The 17,811-nt window shown below is 35.6% G+C and overlaps 1 pseudogene across 1 annotated transcript; it reads right to left on the bottom strand.

Annotated features, from left to right (window-relative positions):
- Positions 1-10,102: 10,102 nt before the first annotated feature.
- Positions 10,103-14,489, bottom strand: LOC115958456 (annotated as a pseudogene). The gene is made up of 7 exons (XR_004084537.1): positions 14,283-14,489; positions 13,845-14,070; positions 13,306-13,554; positions 12,809-13,120; positions 11,910-12,077; positions 11,560-11,814; positions 10,103-10,995 (listed from the first exon to the last, which is right to left on the bottom strand). The product of XR_004084537.1 is annotated as a potassium transporter 5-like (transcript).
- Positions 14,490-17,811: the final 3,322 nt, after the last annotated feature.

The raw sequence follows: 17,811 nt of genomic DNA, 5'->3' as shown, positions 1-17,811 counted from the left end.
ATACCTATCTCATTGAAAGTAGCACCATCAAAATTAATTTTTAGAGAAGGAGAGATGGGAGGAATCCACCTAACAACTTGAGGCACTAGTGCTTGAACCCAATTCTGAGGAGGTAGGGTTGTTTGAAACTCATGGAAGAGAGTCATCACTTTGGTTCGAATTCTGCAAAGATCAACAAAGGCTTCCCCAAGTTTGTCCAAATTTCTTTTAGTCCATATCAACCAGAAACAGATTACTAACAGGTTCAAATAAATGCAATCACGCATAGAGAAAGCCATCCCCAGCAAATCTGAGAATTGCAGAAACTTGTACCTGAGTAACTTAATCAACTCATCATCCTTAGACCAAACTGCAAAGAGACAGGGGCAACTCCAAAGGGCATGTATTATGTCTTCATTGCCTAATTTGCACCTCGAGTAGAAAGTCACTTGCACCACATTCCGTCGCTATAAATTACACAGAGTTGGGATTGCATTATGAGGAGCTCTCCACAGCATATGTCTCACTTTATGGGGTACTTGCAAATCCCAAATGCAATTCCACTATCTGTGAATTTTCTCAGGACTTGAACAATTTGGTTTTTGACTTCTATCCACACCAGCTAGCAACATATAGGCACTCCGAGTTGAATAGGAGCCATTGGGAGTTGGAAACCAAACCTGCTTATCCTCTACTACCTAGCAACTTAGGGGGATGCCAAGAATCATGTTAGCCTCATGTGGCAGAAACTCATGCCTAACTAAATCACATCTCTAGGTATGAGTACCCTCATCAATGAGTTCACTAACTTTGCATTCTTGTGGGAGAACACCAATAGGTGATACAATCCTAGCAGTTGGGGTTTTGGGCAACCACCTGTCTTTCGGAATATGGACTGATTTCCCATCACGGATTCTCCAACCTAACCCTAATTCTATCACATGCCGAGCTTGAATAATACTTCTCTAGGCATAAGATCCTTTGTTGGAGCCATCACATTCCATAATAGAACAGTTAAGGAAAAATTTCGCTTTAAATACCTTATGTAGCAAGGTGTTCTCACATGTATTGATTCTCTAAATTTGTTTTTCCAATAAATTATCATTAAACTTACTCAAATCTCGAAACCCCATACCTCCTTCTCACTTTGGAAGACATAGCTTCTCCCAACTCACCCAATAGATTTTTCTCTGCTCACCTCTATACCCCCACCAAAAATTCCTAATCAGAGATTCAATTTCATTTATAAGCCCTTTTGGGAGCTTGAAGCATGACATAGTGAATGTGGGGATTGCCTGAATTACTGCCTTAATGAGAATTTCCCCCCTTGCTTGTGATAGCAATTTTTCCTTCCACCCTTTTAGTTTCTTCCAAATTCTCTCTTTAATCAAACTGAAAGACTTCTTTTTTGCCCGACCAACTAAAGAAGGTAAACGCAAGTATTGCTCGTATCTCTGAATTACTAGGACCCCTAAGAAGTTTGAGATGCCTTCACGAGTCTTGTGAGAAGTGTTAGTGCTGAAAAAAATGTTTGTTTTCCCCCTATTAATGTTTTGACTAGAAGCCTGCTTGTATAGGTTGAGAAGAGCTTGGATTTGTACGCATTTAGGAATAGAAGCCCTACAAAAGACCAGGCTATCATTTGTAAACAAAAGGTGAGAAATCTTAGGTCCAGCAGCATAGATGGACACACCCCGTAATGCCCCTTCCATTTCAACCTTAGCAAACAAAGCATGCAATCCTTCAGTAACCAATAAGAAGAGGTAAGGGGATAACGAATTACCTTGGCGAAGCTGACAAGACTCTCTTGGAATTAGGATTTATGGTATGTTTGTTGACACCCCATTTTGCAATTCGTATTTAACCTCACATGGAGGGTAAAAGGGTAATTTCACATTAGAAATATGCATCTTGATTCTGGTCATTAGATCCTTAATCTATTTCACCAAAATGATCTTGATGTTGTAATGATCAAATCGACTGGTCATGAGCCCTAATCGGACCATCAGATTGAAAGTTATCATCAAATCAAGTTTTAATGGCTGAAATGCACTATCACAAATTGAGTCTGACTATATGTGATTATGAACAATTGATTTCAATTGGTTATAAGGATAATCAATTTGAGATCGATGATGTGTCATAATTTGATTGGTTAGGACTACATTTTATGGTAGGGTTGCACACACCTAATTAACAGATAGTTAAACATTAATTATTCAATGAGTAATTTATGCAATTATCTTTTAATTAGAGTAAATTTGGAACCAATTAAGTCTGAAATGGGAGTGATTGGAGCCATTTAATGTTAATTGGGGGCTAATTTGGGACCTATTAATGTTAATTGTGCTGAAACCATTTTCTAACAAATGACCTCTGCTCACCATTTCATCGATATCTCTCAAAATATTTTGAATCTGTGAATGAGGTTAATTTTCCCAGAAACTAGACATCCTTGGCTTCAATTTGAGCACAAGAATGAGATAATTCCGATCAGAATTGAGGCAGATATAATTTTTCAAAGTTGGCTCTACAAGCTGTTACAGCAGCTACGGGAAAACCGAACTTTGCTTGCTCTTCACTCTCATCAATCTCCACATTTAATACACCAGATTTCCCCAAAGGTTAAAATGAGGTCTAGGTTCATGATTCCTTATCAACCCTCATTAAATGGTCTTCCATTCATATTTCTTCCACCACTACTATATAAACCCCTCTCTCCTTCATTCCAAAGCACACAAAAAACCCCCATCTCTTCTCTTCTCTTGAGTTCTAGTGAAGTTGAGTAGCCTTGTCATATCTTGGTCTTCTTGAGACTTAAGGTATTGAGTGAGACTCACTCTCCCTTTCCTAGCTCTTCTTTTTCTCCACCCTTAGAACCTCTATCAAGAGTCCCCTCCTCCACCATATGGATCTTGCATGAAGGTATAATCATTTTCCCTAACTGTTTGTTTAAGTTGCCATGATGAGAATTGAAGATTAAAGCATGATAATTCCCTTGAATATGTTTGAATGTTCTTAATTGTTCTTATGTGTTCTTCACATGTTCTTGGTTGTTCATGCATATTACTAGATTTAATCTTAAATCCACATCAAAAATATGAAAAACATGTTTGTTTAATAATTCTTTCAAATCCTTGAATCTAGGTTATCACCATCCACACACATCCATTAGAATTTATTTTTTCAATCCAAATGCACTGCTTAATGAATTGAATTAGGGTTTATCACATGCACACACATTAAATTCAACATGTAAATTGATTGACATATTTGATGATATGATATGAATGTTGACCACCATAGTCTAGAAGACCGGTTTCACCGGGTAAGGTGGGTGCCTAACACCTTTCCACCTTATAACATAGCCTCCGAGCTTAGATTAAGGATTAGTAGATCAAATACTTATCCATGTAATTTTCGATTTTTAAATTGTAACTAGGAAACAAAGTCATGTACTTTATCTTAGATTGTATCTAGGACCAAAGCCATGTAATTTCCTATGATTAATGTAAATTCAATTTCAAATAAATAAAATAAGGAATTTTTCAATTATGGTTTTCTTATTTTTCCAATAATTAAATAAGTGGCGACTCCATTGTAAAACCCTTAATCTAAAAGGAAAAATATAATCAGTCGAACCTCCATTTTGAGATGCAATAACACGACTTCACCCATTCATGTGGGTTTGGCCCAACATCTCATAAAAACGGGCTGGAGGCGCGGTCTCTCACAATGTCACTTCAAGGGGACCTAGGCCTCCATAGCTAAGAAGGTGATGAGGAAGGTAAAAGAAACAAAGAGAGATATGTAAAGGAAGTATACAATTAGAATCTTCTTATTATTCAACAGATACAATCAGTGCCTCTTATATACACCTTACACACCCTAACTAACTACCCAGATTATTAGCTGGACTACTACCACTAACTGCCAACAATACTACCCTACAATACACCCCATAGTACAATAGTACACCTTCAACTCATGCTACAATACAAGTCTAATGCAATAGCACAGATACAATACAAAATTGGATGCCTAACATACCCTTCCCCATTTAAAACATCTTGCTCACACGGTGGGGAAACCTGGAATGCAAACAGTGCAAAGACTCCCAAGTGGCCTCTTCAGGAGGATATCCTAGCCACTGCACCAAAACTTCAGTGATAACCCGGGTCCTCAAAGTCTTAGTTCTAGTCTTCAGCACATCAATGGGCTTAGTGGTAACCTGCCCTTCATCATCAACAAGTGGCAGAGTTGGCAAGGGTGTGACATGTTGGCCTAGCTTCAACTTCAAGCAAGAAACATGGAAAACATGATGGATTTTGGACTCAGGAGGTAAATCCAGCTAATAAGACACCGATCCCACCTTCTGCAACACCTTAAAAGGCCCAAAATACCTTGGAGACAACTTCCACTTCCCTTTGTAAGCCAAAGTTTTCTGTCTATAGGGCTGCAGTCTCAAGTAAACCCAATCCCCCACCACAAATGATCTATCTTGCCTATGTTTATTAGCTTGAGACCTCATCCTTTCTTGTGCAACATGGAGATGACTCGTGAGAATAGACAGAACTTCCTCCCTTTGGCTCAAATTGAATCCAAGGCATCTACCCTGGTTATGCCAGGAATATAACTCTGCAACTTTGGAGGAGGAAAACCATACAAAGCTTCAAATGGTGAAAACTTGAGGCTAGTATTGGTAGTTGGAATTGAACCAAAACTCTACAAATGGCAACCATTCAGCCCATTTAGTTGGTCTGTCATTAGTAAAGGCTCCATTTACAACTTTATCATATTCTTTTTACTTCCCTTATAAAATAACTGAATTTTAAAATTAAAAAAAATAAACACATAACATACCACAATTGATACAGTATAAAATAAAACATAAAAAATGGCAAGGTAAATTTGTATTCAGTCCCACACACACGGTTTCACTCAAAATTTTTAATTACACCTTGGCACTTTGTCTCCTAATTTTCTCCATGCTATTCTTTTTTTCTTGTGCATTTAGATACATTTATCTTTTTATTAAAACTCTCTCAAAAAAAATAAATAAAAATAAATAAATAAAAAAAATAAAAAAATAAAAAAACGTTTACTTTCGTATATAAAATTGCAGAGAAAAAGGACCCTTTGGTCTTTTAAAAAAATCCCCCCTCCTCCTATATTTGTTAATAAAAAATTTAAAATTTTGTTTAAATTTTACTCAATTAACACCCACATATTTTATATAAAAAGATATTAATTTTTTGTTTTTTCATATTTACCTCATATATGAATGGAATTTTCATCCTTTTTCTCAAAATAATAATAATAATAATAATAATAATAATAATAATAATAATAATAATAATCGACTACCTCATTTTTTTTATATAAAAAAAAAAAGTTTAAAAGCCCAAGAGCATTAATGTCTAATCTTTTTCCTGATAATATTCACTTTTATTCTACCATATATAACTCATTAATTTCATGAGTTTTTAAAGCATATGTTCATGAAAATATATGAGTAATGCTACAGACACAAACTATTTTACAACATTATTACAAACTACTGATATGGCTTTAGAATTTTCCAAATAGTTATTATAAGTAAAAATGTGATGTTAGTGATGGATCGATCCATGTTAGAACGAGTAAGAATTTGCCGAAACTTTGGCAGGCGTTAATTTTCCCAAAAGAAAAATGTCGTGGCTTAATCTCAGCCCATTTGTTAAAAAGTAAAGGAGATGTGCCATTAAAAATTAACTAGATGTAAGCCAAAATCTTAATAAATATCTTCTTTTTTAGAAGGTATAATAAATGCCTATTAATTGTTAATATAATTATCATATTTCATATTTTAACAAATAGCAAAAGATTAAAAAAAAAAAATCATATTTTGTTGTGCATTGCATGGGTTACTAAGGGCTCGTTTGGATTAGCCTGTTTTCATCACTGAAACTGAGTTCTCATCACTCAAACTGAGAATTGTGTGGGACCCACTGAATACTGGAGTGTTTGGGTTGAGTGAAAAACATGAAAACCAAAAACAGCAAAATGTCGTTTTCTATTTTCACCCCTCAAACTGAGTTTGAGTTCAGTGGCATTTCCGTAAATCTTTTGACCTCGTGGAGCCCACCCGTATGACTTGTACCATCAAGTAAAGTCTCTCTCTCTAACCCGTTCTCTGTCACTTCTCCTTCTTCATTTTTTTTTTCTTTTACCTAGAGCTCTCTCTTCTCATTGACCCAAAGAGAGAGCAAGACCAGAAAAGAAAAAGGACGCTGGCGAATCGGACTGAGCCAAGACTAGAGACTAGAGATCGGTTCAACCCAGTTCTGCCACCATCAGCCAATGACCCAAAAAAGGAAAACCACGAGACTATGATCGTCGGTGCTGGTTTAGCCCAATTCCGCCGCCACCATCAAAGCGAGAGCCTCAAAACACCAAGACCATGATCGCCGGAGATGGGTTTTGATTTTTTCGTCGTGATTTTGTCGCCACTGCTGGTTTTATTTTTATTTTGATGAATGAGTTTTGATTTTGTTGATGGTTGATGAATGGGTTTTGTTGATGGTTGATGGGTTCTGTTGATGGGTTTTATTATGATTTTGATGAATGGGTTTTGATTTTGTCAATGGTTGATAAATGGGTTTTGTTGATGGTTGGTGGGTTTTGTTGATGGTTGGTGGGTTTTACTGATGGTTGCTAGGTTTGTGGTGGTGGATCGGTTTGTAGTGGTTGATGGTGGCTAGTGGCTGGGTTAGTGGTGGTGGACTGGTAGTGGTTGATGGCGCCGGTGAGTGGTTGTGGGTTGAAGGGAGGGAGAAGATAGAGAGATAGAGACCGAGAGACGCTGGTAGTAACAGACGCAACAGTGGGTAGTGTCAGTGGTAGGGTCCACGGGTTTGGGGAAAAGTGGTAGAGATATGTAACTAAGAACTCAACCCAAACATGTGATTTGCATTTTTTGAGTGAAACTGAGTTTGAGAATTGAGTTATGAGTTTTGAGTTTGAGTTATGAGAACTGAAAACTGAGTTTGAGTTAGCTCTAAACCAAACAGGGCCTAAGTTACTAACTAGTTTTTCTTAAAAAACAAGTTGGTCAAGAGTCTTGTACCTCAACTAATTGGCATATTCTAGTGTTTCTATGACATCTCTGGTTCAAATCTCTCTTTTACCGTTGTAATTATCAAATTATTTGAAAAGATAAAAAGTTGGGCGTAGTATAATAGCAATGTAGGTTTTAAAAACTATAGACAAACAAAAAACTAAATAAGTAACCAAATTTAAAATATAAAAAAAAAATTTCAAATAAATGTCCAAAGTATTTACATTGCCCTACAAAATTCACATTAAGAATATATATATATATATATATATATATATCTCAAATGTCACCTAGTCTAGGGCTACTTTTGGGTAAAGCTGTACATGATTCATTGTGGTTGGTAAAATTAACCCTTTTTTAAATCACTCCACATATTGGTTTGGTCAATTCCAAGAGCAAATTTTAGGGTAGTTTGGAGAAAAACCCTTTAAATGTCTCTTATAATTTTTTTTTTTTTTGGTATGAATTTTGAAAATCTAACTGTTGACTTGCATTTTCTTATTATATCCTCCATTCTTGAAAATTTTATAAAGATCAATAGCTATATTATCAATCTAATTTAAATTTCAAGTTTTTGTGATCTAAAATTATAGATAAAAAATAAATTTCTTGATCAAATAGTAAATAAAATCTGTAAGGTTGAATTTATTCAACCATCTAATTGGCTTTATTCCGTGCCAAATTTGCTTGTAATTCAGCATTTAGTAACCCTGTATTTAGGTGGGTTTGATGTAAGGGTAGTGAGTGAGATAGAGTGAAGATTGCTCAAGAGTGTGCAAGAAAACAGAGACTCGCGGCTGGGCCTCGCGGGTGACTCGCGGCTGCAAGCCGCCAGACGCAGGACACGTGCCAAGCATGCTGGAAGGTGAACAGTCATGCAAGCTGGAGCACTACAGGACAAAACAGGACAACTGGCCATACGGTTAACTCGCGACTGGATCTCGCGACTTAGTCAAGCCGCGAGGTCAAGCCGCGAGCCACCCCTGTTTTGTAAAACCTGACGTTTCACATTCCTCTCCCACTCCAGTATAAATACCCCTTTTACCCACGATTGAAAGAGAGCTTCCAGAGAGAATTTTGAAAGAGAAACCCTAAAGAAAAACCAGATTGTTTCACCCACAATCTATACCTTAGAGTCTCTTCAAATTCCTCAACTCTCTTCCTCTCCATTGTCAAATCCTTGAGAGGCATTATACCAAACCTGGTTCTCACCATCATCATTACTGTGAGACAGTTGTTTGGATTTCTGGGAAGCAGTTAGGAAGGAACCAATCTTCATTGGTTGATGCTACGGTCTAGTAGCGGAATCCGGGAAGCTAGAAAAGAAAAAGGTTCGGCGCAACCTCGTTGGAGCAAGAAGCTTGGAGGGCTTAGGTGCACTGGGTAGATTAGGCTTGGAGGGTCTATTGCTGTCCTTGTATCCCAACTGTATTTTCTAGTGGATTGTTTACCGCTTGGAGGGCGGCGGAGAGGTTTTACGCCGAGGGCTTCGGTTTCCTCTTCGATAACATATCGCGTGTTGTCTTTGTGTTTGCATCTTCCTTCCTCTCTATCTTTGCCTTTTTATTATCTGCTGTGGATTTTATTCTGTTATGGCTTAGATAGTTTTTAACCAATTTCATATTATAGCATATGTTAAGTTTCCGCACGCTAGTTGTTTGACATATTGCTTGAATTGGTTAAGTTGTAATTTGGGGGTCTAAACGTTCAAAGGTGTTTTTACACGTTTTTGAACTTTCAAAATCTGATTTAAACAAAATTTGACATGCATGCTAAGAACATAAAAAAACATGCAATCCAACAGTTAAATTTTCAAAATTCACATCCAATAAAAAAATATAAGAGAAGTTTGAAGGATTTCTCTCCATACTAGTTTAAAGAGAAACCTTGTCCTATGGTTGGCTTGTTGACTCAAGCAGTTTGAGTCACTCAATTTTATTGGGCCAAAATCCCTTTATATGATTTTGTTTTACGCATGATTGAGCCTTTTCTGAGATTTGATTGGGTACAATTGAGGGGTTTTTTTTTTTCCTTAAACCTTACCCTTGTTAATTTATTTTTGAAATTAAAAGACTTTAATTAATACCTATAATTTTTATGTTTTCAGAAATTTTAATTTTTAGGGGTAAAAAAAACAAAGTAGTGTTAAAGAGTTTATAATAATTTTAGTGTTTTGAATAAAATAAATTTAGAATTTTAAGTTTTATAATTAAGAAATATATTGGTTTTAATATTGTTTATTTAATTTATTTTTTGAATTTCTCAACGTCGCAAATAAATATAATATGTTAATTAGATTTGGAAAAAGAAATGTTTATTTTATGTTGGTCTAGTAACAGCTAGGTAATTAAGCTAGTCCTAATCCTTGTAAGTTGTAACACACACAATCCTTAAAAACATATTGGTTTTTTAAGATTGTAAGCCTATAACCGGTGGTTACGTATGGAAACATTCAATAATAATGATGATAAGGTGATTTTACTTAGGTGAGTAAGGAGACTGTCTCAACATTCACATTAAGTATTATGAATGTGTCACTCGGCACAAAAATTAAAATGAACATGACAAAAACTCAAGCTACAATTAGAAATGATTTGGATTCGATTTAGATTTTAGATTGTAAGCAAGGGTAACAACCTAGTTTATTACTTATCTAGGAATCAGTGTCTCAACAACTAGTTATGATCTTTTATAATTTATTGCTTATCATGGTATAACTTATTTGTACTCCGAACTAATAATTAAGCAGTCAAGCACATGCATTTAAAATGTCAAACGCAAAAACTTTTATCCATCCTTGCAAAAGTACATTTAAAATATTAATTCCCATTTCATGCCTTGAATTAGCACAATATAGCTAGATCCAGATTTTATTGTTATATGAAAGAAAAAAGAAAATACTGCATGATATTTAAAAACTACAGTGGCTGCAGTGGCATCAAACACTACATGGTATTTGAAATGGTTTTTCATGCCATTAACAAACCAAGTTGAAAGAAAATCACAACAAACTGATCAAAAAGTCTAGACCTCATAAGTCATCCCCACCTTGAGAAGACGATTGCGAGGAATCATGAAAACTTCATCTGCTTGTCTCACACATCTTTTCAACCAATTATAGGCATAGTTTATAGCTAACTTCTTCAAAAGGCTAGACCCCTTTGAAGCCATCACTTCATTTTCACCCATTAGATAAACAACATCCCCAAATTTTAGTGCATCATCCACAATTCCCATCTCTCTTTGCACCGTTTCTTCATCAACCTTTTCTACTTCTTTGTTATCAGCTAATTCATTAGGCTTGAGCAGATCATTTCGTATGAACTCCTTCAATTGATCACCAACATCTCTTTAAAAAAACTCACACTCAGATCTTGAATCCTTATATCCATACCTCACAACACATCGGAAAATGCCTAGCTCATGATGCTCTATTCGTCCAAACAAAAAGCGTTCCTCTGGAGGGACTGTGCTAATGGTTAGATACTTGATTGAAACAAAGACAAGAACTGAGTGTAAAGCTGGTACATTTGCAACATAGTGGGTGAATATAGGGGAAATTCCATGGACAAGCTCAGTGTAAAATAGGGCAACACCCGGAACTCGATGGATGCTAGGATTAGAGGCTACCTCCACCAATTTACGAGTAGAAACTTTGTTTTCTAGTTCATACTTGTACTTCTTCCAATAGCCATAGTTCCATAAATACATAATGATCACAAGAGTCAAGGCAAACAATAGAGGAAGGTACCCTCCATCAACAAACTTGTAGAGTACTGAGCTCAAGAATAGGAATTCCAAGAGCCCTATAGTTAGAGCATACATGATGATCAAGTAGATGTTTGTCTTCCATATCATGACCATCACAAGGAGAAGAAACGAAGATGTGATTGTAAATACAAATGCCACTGCAATTCCTGTTGAAAGAATATCAAGAAAAAAAGTTGGAAAGACTTGCACATGTAGAATTCAAAAGGAAGCTAACAGAAAATGTTTTCATTCTTCACGACACAACATAGTAAAATAACATATTGATACAAAGACTACAACTTTAAGTGTTCGTTTGAATGAATTGTATGATGGAATTTAGTTGTTTATTATGTTTATTTAGCTTATGTACAACGTTTTGAAGCAACTTTTTCCTAACTTAATTTCAGAACCTAAAAAGTCAATGAAAATAAACTCTCATAAACAAGCACAAAAGACATTTTTTGACTACTTTAACTTCATTTTAGGACACTTCATTGCTTTGAAACATCATCATCATCATCATGGAAAGAGGATTTTGAATAAGGTTCTCTCCAGGTAATGCATGACGCTAAGCCACAAGGCTCTCAATATTTTTATAGCTTTTGAGTTTCGACAAGTCTTAATTCATATCAACATCCAAATAAATCCAAAAAATTGTACAATTGTTTTTTACTACCTCTCAGAATTCTAAAATTATATTAAAAAATAAAGAAAAGTTTGAGGTGATTTACCGTAAGCGTTCCCTATCTTCAATGTATTTTTGAAACCAAGAGTGACACCCACACAAGCCAGCATGAGAAGGGTGTTGATCTCTGGTACATAAACTTGCCCTTTGTATTTAGCAGATGTGTGCACTACCTTAACCCGTGGGAAACACCTAAGGGCCAAAGATTGTTGGACGATGGAGAAAGAAGCGGAGATTAACGACTGACTAGCAATGATGGCTGCCATTACAACCACAATAAACATTGGCCAGTACAGTGGTTCTGCATAAGAGAGAGTCATATGAAAATAAAGATACCACCTCAATATGATAGCAAGAGGAAAAAAAAAACCATATTATAAGGAACAGTAAACGTACTTGGAACAGAACTATAAAAGGCATTGCTAGCATCCTGATTGTGTTTCCGGAGATATGAAGCTTGACCAAAGTAGGCAAGAACAATCGAGGGAAAAACTATAGTGCATGAGCTTATTTGAATTGAACAAACATTGAAGTGACCAAGATCTGCAAACAATGCTTCAGAACCTGACATTGTTTGATCAAGTTCACCACATGAGTAGCAACTATAGGATTAGTCCTAAACAAATAAGCAAAACTAATATTTTTTAGTTTACAATAGTAAAAAAGAGCATGAGGTTTAGGCAAATTTCAAACATATCCATTGTACTCTTGGTTTAGTGCTGTTATCAAGAATGACAAAATTGATCCCTTCATCACTTCTGTCAATTGTGACAATGAGACTAATGTTCCTCAGTAGTCAATAACATTAATTTAAAAGTGCAAAGAGACCGGTTTGAACTTAACTTAAACCTCCAATGAGTCTGTTTTGCATATTTCCATAAATTTAATGGTTTATGAAACTTCAAACAATACCTAAGACAACAGTCATTTGTTAGGACTATTCAAAGTAAGTTCATAGTCTTGGACAAGACATTTGTAGAAAATTTAAAGCATGTTCTTAATAAAGGAAACCATAAATTTGCAGTGAAAGCACAATCAGGGATAATTTGGTATTTGAGATGGACTGATAATGAAGATGGACTTAACCATTTTTCTACGAGCATTGTGCTTAAATCATCAAGGATTTTTTCTTATCAAAATTTACTATGATTTTAGAAATAATTCCAATCACTACCATAAATCGTATGTTTCTAAAGCTGAAACCTAAGACAGTAGCTATGCAACAAGTCCATCACTACATCTTATTTCTGTACATTCAAAGTTCTTAAACAATGAGATGAGATTATGATACACACCTATTAGGCATAGGATGACGCCTCCAAGAGAGATCCATGCATTCTTCTTATTCCTAATGAAACAGTCAACAATATACATTGGATTGATTGCCTTGATAACCCCTGGATCATGCTTCACAAAGTTGTACAGGCCGTTAGTTCCAATGAAAAGAAACCAAATTTTTAGTACTGGAGCAAAACTATAGCCAATTTTATCTGTCCCAAATCTCTGAACTTGGAACAAAATAATCAAGATTCCTATTGAAATCCACATGATCGTATTATCAGTAAGCGCACTAGTAGCTTCCTTAACTCCCCCCACTGCTAACAATACTACACAAGGAGGAAATCATAAAGTAAATTATTATTCAGAATATTAGATACAAAGAGTTCATGAAATGTGAAGTTATAAATAATTGAAACTAAGCTAAATGAATTGAATAAACAGCTTAATTTTTACACCATCTCAACCAACAGTAAAGAGATAAGTAGGACTTAGGAATATCACTCTATTGTACCTGATATGCATGGTGTGAGGATGCCATCTCCAATCACCATGGAGGTGCCAAGCATGGTCATGAACAAGATGAAATACTTTAGTATTTGGTTACTCTCAAGCATAGATTTAATAAAGGATGCTCTCTTCAGCCATCGGTTTGGCACATCTAGTCAGTAGTTAGACACTTCTTTGTCTTCAGTCTGCTGGTTAGGCATCAAGCTGACCTTGGCATAGCGGCATATGAGAGAATATAGAGCGAAAGTTCCTCCTGCAACAATACAATTTCCATTATAAAATAATGAATAGTTTGATGACAATGTATTCCTTGCTAGCAATTCAATATATAACATATCAACACCATTCAAAGTTCAAAGCATTATTATTGACACACTAATATAGCATCACCCAATGTCATTTTTATTTTGTGTGCAAGTCTTATCATCAAGAAATATTAATTTCTTTCTAATTATCATCTAGCAATAAAAATGAGAATCCAAGAACTACAATAACTAATCTATTAAAACAAATTGCTAAGCATGAGAGAAGATTATCAATTACCATCGCCGTTATCATTGGCCGTCAGCACAATGAAAACGTACTTGATCAAAGTAATTAACATGAGCGAGTAAAAGATTAGAGACAGCACACCAAGTATATCATCATTGTGCTTAACCCCAGTAGGAAAAATGCCTGGTAACACATACAAAGGCGACGTGCCCAAATCACCATACACAACCCCAATGCTCTGAAATGCTAGCTTCATTATGCTTCCCCAATCCAAGGCCTGCACTCCAACACTTCAAATATCATATTGGAAACGAAATAATAACAACAATAATAATTGGATTAGTTTTTTTTTTTTTTTTTCTAGACTAACTTATTAGTTTATTGCTTATCTAAAATTACATTAGTCCTATAATTTTTAGAATAGGCTATAGATATCATAAGAATAACAAGATAAACGAAAAGTAAAAAAGAGAAAACAAAAAATAATACTTGAGAAGATCCAGGGCCTTGATTGGAGGTGAATCTATCAGCCTCCAAATCAAAAGAATCAAGTCTAATAAGATTTTTCCAAGAGAGTTTTTTACATTTGAGACCATTGTGAATCCCAGGTTGATCAACTTCATGTTCTTGTTCTTTTTCTTCTACATGAATTTTTTCTTGTGAGCTTTCTTCTTCTATAGCATCAACACCCTCCATCTCACTCAAACTTACAATCTTATGACCTATCTAAACTCAGGAGTTAAAACTGAAATGAGAAAGCCCTTAATTAAGCAAGGTAATTTATGGGCTCTAATTGCCGATTAGTTTCCACCCAAAAAAAAAATTAAAAATAAAATCTTTATATCGATGAAAGCTTAAATTATATCCTACTAATAACTGGTAAGTCCTAGACTTCTAGTCCTACTACTACTAGTAATCTTTAACTAAAAAATCTACTCTTGAACACGCATCAACTATCTAAACGAAAGGATAAATATTACACTCAAATAATTTCGAAAATTACAAAAGAATAATTAAAAGTTTTTTTTTTCTCTCTCTCTCTCTCTCTAATGTAGAGGATTGAATTTTGTATTTTTTATTTTTTATTTAAGTCTAAGGCTAATCCTGTTTCTTTTAGTTGTATTTGTTTTACTTCGTGGAAGGGACTGACAAGAAAGGCCTGGTTATAGATAGAAGTTAATATTTATGGCTTGCTTGATGATATCAAGTTGTACTCGTACATTTGTGATTAGCCACACTGAATTACCAGGGTCACACACACGGTTTCCACACAGAATTTTTTAATTGGTTCTTTGTTTCTTAATCCACGCACCATAATCAAGTTGTACTTGTACATTTGTGATAAGCCACACTGAATTACCAAGGTCACACACACGGTTTCCACACATAATTTTTTAATTGGTTCTTTGTTTCTTAATCCACGCAACACAATGCCACTCATATTTACTATTCTGGAAAGGCGTTCTTCCCATTTAATTCTCCCAATTCCTCTTTTTCTTTTTTCTTTTTTCTTATATTTTATTAGTTAATACAATCATGTGTTTGAATTTAATTAAGGAACCTAATCTACAAAATTAAATTTAAGTTTTGCCTAATTGTTAATATTCAATTATGTGCTACTATAGTAATAAACAATTTTCTAATATAAAAATATACTTTTACTTTATAATAATTCATTGATGATTTATAGGTACGTACAAAATAATTGTGATTATATGTGTTTTTCTTTATATTTGGCAATAATTTAACTTTACTTTTTTTTTTTTTTTGGGCTAAATACTTTATTTTTGAAGATACATCTTCTATACTCTATGCTATTAATAATAAGATGATGATGATGATTCCTGGTTTGGGGATTGACCTTTTTCCTGTCCCAAAATACCCTCTCACACACCTTATTAAGTCTTGAAAATGTTTAAAGAATAGAGTCAACTAAGTAAAATCATTCAATTTTGAATTACTATATTTTTAAAGATTTTTTGGAAATAAAAAAACACCTAAATTTTATGTTTTTATTTTGATCTTTTAATATTCAGGTAACTGCAAAAATCGACTCCCACTCAAGTCACCGCTGTTTTTTTTTTTTTTTTTTTTTTTAACCCAAAAAAAAAAAAAAAGTCCTGCACTCTTTCTTTTTTTGAAAATGAATTCAAAAGTTAATTTCATTGTGTCAGTTTTCAAGGATAAATACAATGACTAGGTCAAAAGGGCATCAGGAATCAAGGGTTTCTCATGGTAAAGCCCTTGGTTGAAGGCAGCACGAGAAATTACACATTTCTGGGCTCATTTACATAGCTCATGGACCAGAAATTTTAGCTTCTATATTAACCCAGGTGGCCAGGCCTTAAAAACAAAGAAGATAAATTACTAGATGCACATTGGGCTTAAGAAAAAGCAATGCCATACAATTATGTAGGATATTTTTACTAGCCCTGAAGTTAAATTACTAGATTTCTTGGGCAATTTGAGGCATTTTTCACCATTATATTGAATTCAACCTTTAAATTTGTTTAAATTGATCGCTACCAACCAGGAGCAATACCATACAATGTTAGGACAGTAACTAGAGCTTGCAACCATATGATACAGTGAGATGTCTGAATACAAATAGAGGCGAGCAATGCTACATACACAAATAATTTTACAATAATTTAGTTGGCAAATTTTTACTAATTTTTATTTGGACCCACTATTAATATTTTCTTTCTACTTATCACTAACAATCTGTCATATGACTCATATCAACTGTTGTAAAAAAAATTTTCAATTATTTTATAGACTTTCTCGGACAAATAACATATACTACGATTATATATCTATCATCCCGTCGCTCTCCGGTCCTAGCTGCCTTGCACCCCCTATCCTGCCGTGTGTCCTCCTGTCTTTCCCTTTTTCTGGGCTTATCCTCGCAGGCCAGCAGTGCGTCTTCCGCGTTCATATACTTGGTGGCCTTGTAAAGCACATCTGACATGGTCTTCAGATCGTTCTTGTACAAAGAAAACAGGAACTTACCCTTTCGTAACCTATTAGTGAATGCTGCCACGAGTATCTTGTCATCCGCCTTATCAATTGAGAGGACCTCCTTGTTGAAACGGGTTATGTAGGACCTCAGCGTCTCGTCCTCCCGCTACTTAATGTTCATCAGACATGTAGTAGACTTCTTGTATCTGTGCCTTCCAATGAAGTGCGAAGTGAACTGGGCACTCAGCTCCTTGAAAGTACTGATAGAGCTAGGCGTTAACCGACTGAACCAAATTCTTGCAGCACCCTTCAGCGTTGTAAGAGAGGCCCTACACATAATTTCGTTTGCAACTTCTTAAAGATGCATCAAGGTCTTGAAGGTCTTCAAGTGATCTAGAGGGTCCTTGACTCCGTCGTAACTGTCTATATGTGGCATGCGGAATTTATTCGGCAGAGGGAAGCAATTGATGGAGGCAGTGAACGGTGAGTCGGTTCGGTTGAATAGGTTGTCAAGATCGCTGGATACTCGTCTCTTAAGGGCATTCATCATAACTTCCATCTACTCCTTCATTGCCTGTATCTTCGCGACAATAGGTGGAGCTGTATCCATGAGGGTTGGGAGACTTATGTTTTGTCGCTCCGGTCTGCTTGGGGCGTTACTACCCTCCGGTCTCTCCTGGTTCCTGCGATCAACACTGGAACCTTCTTGATCTTCTTCTTGGTTTCCCATCGCCGCGTTCTTTTGTCGCAGTTGTTCCTCTAAGGTCTGGTTTTGTCTGGTGAGGCGCTCCACTACCGCTGTAAGGGTCAAGACCTGTCTCTCTAGGGCAGTAGGTTGTGGCTCGTCTTCCTGAACGTTGTTGGTGGTCGCCATTAAGCATGTAAGTACCATGCAGCCCTTTGTCCCAGTAGAGTTTGTATGGCCTACAAGCTGCAGTTACGATGATTCCCACAGACGATGCCAACTGATGAAGCCATAAGTATCACCAGTGAGCTACACGATTCTCGCACGCTCGTAACGATATCTGCACAGAAAAGAAAGAAGTCCTAACAAAGA

The sequence above is a fragment of the Quercus lobata genome, chromosome 8 (genome assembly GCF_001633185.2).
Source record: "Quercus lobata isolate SW786 chromosome 8, ValleyOak3.0 Primary Assembly, whole genome shotgun sequence".
In the NCBI taxonomy this organism is placed as follows: Eukaryota; Viridiplantae; Streptophyta; class Magnoliopsida; order Fagales; family Fagaceae; genus Quercus; species Quercus lobata.
The sequence above is the reverse complement of the archived record's forward strand: the minus strand, read 5'-3'. Positions and strand labels throughout refer to the sequence as shown.